This window comes from Tupaia chinensis, unplaced genomic scaffold, assembly GCF_000334495.1.
Source record: "Tupaia chinensis unplaced genomic scaffold, TupChi_1.0 Scaffold148065_1, whole genome shotgun sequence".
NCBI classification, from domain to species: domain Eukaryota; kingdom Metazoa; phylum Chordata; class Mammalia; order Scandentia; family Tupaiidae; genus Tupaia; species Tupaia belangeri.
In genome coordinates this window covers 595,501-603,533 of record NW_006207915.1, presented here as the reverse complement: position 1 = coordinate 603,533, position 8,033 = coordinate 595,501, and positions in this window count along the sequence as shown.

Here is an 8,033-nt window from a genome sequence, read left to right as displayed (position 1 = left end):
CTGGTAAGCTCCACGACCTCAGGTCACTAGCTACTAGCAGGTGGCGCTGGGAGTTTCAGGGACATTAACTGTATCGGTCTGTCCTTATCATTGGTTCCCAAGCTTGGTTCTGTTCCAGGAATCGCCACGTTACAGTATGATCAAAGAGAGCCAAGAGCTTTGGTTTATGTGCATTCTGGAGACATATCGTAGTAGAAATTGAAACTGAGAACTTAACAAAATTCAGTAAAACTGTTCCGTGTGAACATAACACTTCCCTGACCATTGCATTTTCAAACATGAAGACGTTTTAGTGACAAGAAGGGCACCGTTTCACATTTCCGCAGACTTCCTTGAGGCCTGGTGGAATAGCTGGATAGTCAGCTGGATTCTCCCAGTGGCTTCTGCACCCTGTCTTGCTTTAGTTGAAGTCCATAAAGAAAAACAACCTCCCACATACATGATTGGAAAGGGAAAATGACAGGGACCCCCTGAATGGGTTTGGGGAACCCCCAGGGTCCTTGGGCCATATTTTGAGAACTTCTGGATAGTAGTTTCACCTTCCAATGGTTAAAAAATATCAAGGGGCACAAAGTAGCACACAGGAAAAGAAGTCTTCGCCCCGCTCTCTGCCGGCCCGCCCCTCTTGCTGGAGAGCACGGACGTCAGTGCTCACTGTGCTCCTCCAGGATGCAGGCGCCTTCCAGCGGCCCGCCAGTTCCAGAGCAGCGCCAGGCACGTGGTACTCCAGCCGGGGAGGACGGAGGGGGATGCCTCCACACGGGAGGCGATGTGGCGTTCCAAGGGGCTCGACCAGTCCCACACAGCTCAGCCAGCGTCCTGTGACCTGTCTCCCCTGCCACATGTGTAACATTTGCAGGATGAGTGCCCAGAGTGGAACAGCGGGCACAAAAGAAGCACACTCTTCAAATTCTGATAGACGCTGCCAAACAGCCCTGCAGGGAAGGGGACCCTGTTTCCACTCCGACAGGCATGACTTTTCCTCCACATCCTCCGCCTCCCCAGCTCAGCGCAAGACCAACCGTAAAGTAGGCTGTCTGACTCCAGGACCTGGCTCTCCCACTACGGGCTGGGGGCCCTCTGTCTGCCCGAGTCTGCTCCCTGCAGTCGCTGTGGCCATGGACGCTGGCACACCCTGAAGACACTGGGTGTGCCTGGCTGTTCTGCCGCATCGGTCTCCCACCCCTGTCCTCTTGGGCCTCTGGGGGCTCCAGCTCACCTCGCCAGTCCCTGGAGAGAGGACTGCAGCTCTCTGAGGCCATTTAAAGTCAGTTGCCTTGACAAAAGCACCCAGTCTCTGCAATGGTTTTGACTCCGCCCACCTGTGTCTGTGCATCTTGAAGTCAATGCAAATATCGTCTCACTAGACCTTGACCCTCTAGGCCAGACGCCTCACGCCGATGTGCGAATACTCCCCCTGGGGAACCGAGGAAGTGTGGCACCCAGCCCTGCCAGTCTGCACTTCTGATCAACAGGGCTTGGCACCACCTGGCACAATGGCAAGGGCCTCGCAGTGATTCGCGAAATGCAGCATAGGGAGCCCTGGGAGGGCTTGTCAGCACCAGACTCCTGGGCCCAACCCCTCTTTAGGACTCTGACTCGGTGGGTCTGGGGCGGGCCCTGAGAATCCTATTTCCAACAAGCTCTCAGCTGACGCTGCTGGTCCTGAGACCTCGCCTTGGCCATGGCCAGGTCTACACCTTGCCTGAGTCACCCTTGGGGCCCTTTGACTGCCCCGTGCCTGAGAGAAAACACACAGCAGGTATGTGCTGGGAAGTGGGCAGGAATACAAGCCAGCGTGTGCCAGCCAAGTCGCTCGGGGCCTTCTGACTGGATGGGAGAGGGAGCAGGTATGAACACGAGACAGGCTGAACCCAGGTCTGGGGGCAAAGCGTCAGCAGCCTCTGTTTTCTGCCCCGCCTGCCACTCCACCAGGTTCAAAGCTCTGTGAGCTGCTTGGTTCTCGGGGGACCCCGCCATGGTCTGGTGAGCGGCCCTTGGCACGGGCTTCCGCAGGCTCACTGGCCATGCTCTGGGCCGTCTGCCGGCAGGAACCACTCTAGAGACTGTGTTGTGGTGGGGAGGGGAAGGCTGAGAGGGGACCATGTGACAATGTGCTCTTCCTCCGTCCACAGCCTCTCAAATCCTGCCCCCTAGTGTCCACTCCCTGCTAAGCAATGACTCCCTATGCAGACGCCCTGAGGTGGCGTGTCCCCACACCACCCAGACCTTGCCGAGTTGCAGGAGGTGAGATCCAGGAGGGAGTGAGGGCCACGTGGGGCCCACCTGCTAGGCCAAGGCAGGGTCCATGTCCTCGCCTGCCCGGAGAGGCAGGGTGGTAAGGCTGTCTCCTGACCTCGCTGCGGAGAACCCGCCTCTCAAATGGCTGTTTCCCACAGAGGGCCAGGGCTTCCTTTTCCCTGTGAAGTGACAAAAGGACGAGGCAGCCCTCCTTCTGCTAGATGTTGCATGGCGTGGACGTGACACCAGCAGCTAGCTTGTGGCCCCGACCAGGCACGTCTGAGCATGACAGAGCAGACCGGTGGGGAGACGCGGCTGCTCGGAGCCCTCCCACTCGGAGGTTTCCGGGATTCTCACCCCTCAGAAGTGTTTACTCCGTACCTACAGTGTGGGGACACAACAGGGAGCAGAGGTGACAGTCCTGCTCAGGAGTGCCCAGACGGCCCGTGGCGGAGTAAAGACATGCGTCAGGTGGTGGTGAGCGAAGCAGGGAAGGGGTCTGTTTAAAGCAAATTCCGCTTTAGGTCGGTTAGGGAACACTGCCTGAGAAAGCCGCGTGGCCAGTGGCAGCACGGGGCCGGCTTTGCAGGCGTCGGGGTGTGGGGACATCTAGGCAGAGGGATGGCTAGAGCACAGCCCTGAGGCGGACGCGCCTGGGTGTTCAAGGACGCCCTGCGGCCATCCTGGCCGGGCACGGTGAGCACACAGAGGCGAAGACCAGGCTCCATCCCTGACAGGGTGGCACACACTGGGCGTGACTTCGGAGCCCCGCCTAGAAGGGGTTCCACTTCCCGACTCCGGGACTGTGGCTGGGCTCCGCGACTTCTCTGACAGAGGTGACCCTGCCCTGCAAGGCTCTGTGCAGCTCCCACTTTGTGCTTGTGTGACACTGGCCCGTCCAGGCGAGTGGCCACACAGGAGCACGTGGTCACTGAGCAGTCCTGACCACCGGGCGTGGGAGGAAGGCCACCTCGGACCTCTCGTGTACCCGGCAGAGCCACAGACGTGATGTCAGGGTGATTTTAAGCCACCAAGTTTACATACACACCTCACCCCTACCTGTGCCACCTAGCGATGCAAGCTTTTCTCTTCTGCGTTTCTGAGAGCGCCGCGGTAGGCACACGAGAGAGAAAGCCAGAGAGGTGAGCTCCCGCCACGGGGCTGTTAGGCTGCAGTCCCGTCCTCCAGTTCGCTGGCCCCTCAGATCCTGGACGCTCATGCACACCCAGCCTGTTTCAGGCTGACCAGGCCAGGGATTCCCACCGTGGTCACCACGTGGGGTCCAGTCTCTCCCAAGCAGAACCGTACGTCTGTGACACGGAGTTGGCCTTGAGCCCCTAAGTGTTGAGGCTGTTCGTCAGGCTGTAAAAACCAAGAAATCTGGGGGCCAGCAGGTGGCGTAGTAGCTGAGGCACTGGACTCCCACATGGTTCGAGTCCCGAACCTGGCGGCTTTCTCACGTCCCTGCCTCCCCACCATGAGCACACCTGTCCTAGAGCAAACCTAAAATGATTAAATGAATAAATAATTTTTTGTGGTCAGTTATTTAATTAGATTCTTGGCAAGACATTTAGAACACCAATTTGTGAGGATAAACGCCACTTGTAAGGCACACACGAATCGCAGTAGCCCTGGAGCTGAGGAACAGCCTTGACTTTTGGTAAAATTTGTGAGTCCACACTTTTCTGATCAATGTGCGCCGCTCCGCAATCTCCTATTTCTCCTCTGTGTCGAGGATCTCACCTTCCTGGTGTCTGGGCTCCCCAGCTTCTTTTTCTTGAAGGAAGCATCGGTAAGGTGCTTTGGGATTTTTACCTTGCTAATGTCAATTTCATGGAGGTGGTGATGACAAATTTCTGGTGTGTCTACACAGTGGAACTCGATGGAGAACCAGCGGTCCAGTCACAAGTAGCAAGCCACTGCTCAGCTGCTTCGGGAAATCCACTCTCCTGCCTCTGTGGTGTCCAGTGAGGAGGATCAGAATGGTCCAGGAGTGGCGCTGGCTCCCAGCTTTCTCAGGCTGACTGAAGGGATTTTGTCGTGGCTCAACAGCTTTCGAGGCACATCTTCAGCGGGATAATACCCAGGCATTTTGTGCAGTTTAATCACCGGGTACCACCATTTATGTCCCTTCCAACTGGTTTTGTGACAGTGGCAAGAACCTTCCCCTCCTTTTTCTTTTCGATCCTGGATTTAGTGGCCGGGTATCTCCCCTTGTACATGGCCTTCCTGGAATACATGGCAGACCGGGAGTATCTGCCGATGCCCCGGACTAGGACGGGTTTCGGCTGCAATGGGGCTTCCCCTTCTTGGACTCTTTAGCCTTGGGGTCACCCTTCTTAACCTTGCCACTGGCATCAGCCTTCTCGGCTTCAGGTTTCTCCTCCTAGCATCCTGCTTCGCAGCTTTTCACCTGCCATCTTGTAGAGTGGGAAGTAGAGCGAATAATAATTCTTAAACAAAAAATGAGACTAAGATGTCGGCGGATGGTGATATCAAAAATAGCGAGAGAATGTCAGTGAGTAAAGCCAAACCAGAGCCGACACGCCTCTACGTCTGCAGGAAGACAGTGGTCTCTTTCCCCTTTCCTTTTTGGCCGATTTTAAGTCAGTTGCCTCTTTATTTATTGTCAAAAGCATCCAACCTTTACAACCAGGTCCCCACAGGGGGGCGTCCGCCACGTCAAAAGAGGCAGTCACCTCAAAGCTGCAGCACCTGCCTCTTACTGTGGCTTTCTGCCGCAGGGGGAGGGAGTGGCTTCGGGGCGGGGACCTCTTGGATGACCCACGGAGAGCGGTCTGGTCTGGCATGGATGTGCCCAGCACTCATTCACTGGGGACAGGACCCCGCATGACAGGACAGCTGAGGGCAGAGAGCAGAGCAGGGAGAGGGGCAAGAGACTGCTGAGCTTTTCCCTGGGTGAGGCAGGCTGGGGTGTGCAGCCTGGGGATTGCAGGCTGGGGAGAGGGGGCGGAGGTGAGAGCCTGGAGTGGCCAGAGGCCAGGCAGGAAGGAGGGCAGAGATGGAGGGAAAATGACCAGCCTGGATAGAAGAAGTATGAAGTGAGGAGGGGCGGTGGAAAGGGAACTGGGGAAGGGGATTTAATCAGACGAGGCAGGAGGACTGGGGTAGGAGGGTGAGGGGGAAGGGAGGGGTGCAGAGGGACTGAGGAGGCAACCGCCTCTGAGCCCCCTGAGCCTCCCAAAGTCCTTCTTGTCCATCTGACCTGTCCCCAGACTGCCTTTGGTGTCCTGGAAATGGCACAGGATCAGAAGCGCCCTCTTTCGTCCTGCAGCCAAACAGTGCACCCCAGCTCTCTGCAACAGCGAGTGGCATGGGCGTGGCACAGCCATCCCTCTGTGGGGAACTGACCTGCTCACGTCGGGTCTGAATCTGAACAGCTGGCCACCATGACAGCCAGCTCCATGCAGTCGAGGGGCTTCGGCCCTGTCCTGTCTTGGTTAAGTCAGGACACACAGTTGCCGGGATGTTGAGTCCGAGTCAGGAAAGGAGAAGCAGAAACAGAGACACAAAAGACAAGGACGTGTGACGAGAGAGCTGGGGTCGGAGGCCAGGTCTGGGGCCAGCGTGGGGGCGTGTCACATGAAGGCATCAGGGTGGGGCCCACTCCAGGCCAGCGTCTTCGGGTGTGTACCTTACTGACACGTCTCTGTCCCCACCACTTCCAGGACTGCAGTCACTGCCCAAGTGGCCCTCCTGGGGATGCCGTTCAGTGACATAGCTACACGGAAGACGATGTGTAGCATACACGCCTACCTGTGTGAGGACATCGTGTGTGCACACGTGTGCGTGCATGTCGGTCGTATACGTTAAAGTGGCAGGAGAATTTGGTTCCTCTTGTTCCTTCTGGGGAGGGAAATGGGGACAGCAGGGGCCTGGGTAGGACTTAACTTTTCACTTTGCATTTTGTGCACTTAGAGGAAACGAAATGATATCTCCGAGAATTCCTGTAGACCAGTGTTTTCGAAACTGATTAGAAATGCAAATTCTCAGGCCCACCCAAGACCGACTGGTGTGAATCTTGGGTGGGGAGGTCCAGCACTCTGTGCTCACAAAGGCTCCAGATTGTGAAGCACGTTCCAGGCCGGGAGTCGGTGCCCTGGGCCAGTGGTTCTAGCTACTCAAAACTGTTTACATATTAAAATCCCAGGCTTGGCCCCATGGCCTAGTGGCTAAGGGAGCTGGATTCCACCTGGTGGCCTGTGCGGCTGATCCCAGCCCGAGGGGCTTGCTGGAGAGACCACTACATGTGTCTGTCCCCAACCCCTGCAGTGCTGCAGAGAAGGAGAAAGGGCTGTGCTGGCCAAGGGCCACTGGGGGATGCTTGCTCTCCCTCACTCTGGCTAGCACATGCACCCCTGGCAGTAAATAAATAACCCCAGGTACCCTCCAGACCCAGGAAATCAGAACGTCTGGGCGGGCCTGGTCACTTTCGGAGCTGCTAGGTGAGCGGCACAGCCAGTCAGAAGCAGCAGAGTGCTCGCCTACCTTCTCCCTCTCTGGGAACTGCCTCCTCTCGGCCTGGGCCTGTAGAGGTGATCCTGGAGGTCGGTTCACAGGAACTCTCCCACGTAACCCTGCCCCCAGTCCTACCTCATGGATTTGGAGAGTGCACGGTGGAAGACAAGGTCCAGCAGCTGAGGGAGGGCGAGGCGGTCCTGAAGGAGGGCAGGCTCAGTGGCTCTGTGTGCCTGTCCTTGACAGGACCCCTTGGGCTTCTTCCCTCAGGGTTGGCACCAGGGCTGGGGTCGAAGGCTGTCCCAGGACAGCAAACAGCCTGGCGTTGGGTCCCATTGCAGCTCCCGCTGGATGGTGATCAAAGCTCTCCGCACCTTCCCCTTCTCTCCAAGGAGGAGGAATGTTGACTTGAGGACAAAATGGCAGCCTTGAGAAAACCCTCCAGGGGCTGAGGCACCATGGAGCAAGTGGAGGGGCAGGTGGCCCCTCTTGCCTGGTCTCCCTCCTCTCTCTGTGGCCCCCTCCATCATGCACACAGGTGTGGGAAGGCTGAGGGTGCGTGTGCGTGTGCACCCGTGCACAGAGGTGTGCACCCGTGAAGCTGAGGGTGCGTGTGTGTGTGCACCCATGAAGCTGAGGGTGCGTGTGTGTGTGCACCCATGCACAGAGGTGTGCACCTGTGAAGCTGAGAGTGCGTGTGTGTGTGCACCCGTGCACAGAGGTGTACACCCATAAAGCTGAGGGTGTGTGTGCGTGTGCACCTGTGCACAGAGGTGTGCACCCATGAAGCTGAGGGGCTTGCCTTCCACCCTTGAGAGACCTGATGAGACTTGGGCATGGGCTCAGGGGGGAGACTGCTGGCGACTGAGCAGGCTGTCCTTAGGCCTCACAGCAGACAGCATCAGAAGTCTTCCAGCCCCTTCTGGCCCAGCCCGGCCCTCCTGGCAGAGGCTCACACGAGACTTTGGGCCATGGGCCCAGAGAACAGCTAGACCAATGGCTCCCAGACTGAAGCGTGCATGAGGATCGTGTGGAAGCCGTGTTAAAGACGGAGCTGGGCCTCCTCAGAACTTCTGGTCAGCAGGTCTGGGTTAGAGAACCTGCTCACCAGCAAGCTCCTAGTTCACCTTGAGAATCCTGCTCTGGGGGCTCCCTCACCCTCTTGAGCCCCAGGCAAACCTTTCCTAGGCCAGGGTACTTACTCCCAGGCTGCTTGCTTAATTGTCTTCACTCCTTAGTAAGCTGTGAGCTCTCAAAGAACAGCGTCTCCTCTGTCTCTGTCCCCTGTGGCCCCAGCACCTCACACAGTGCCT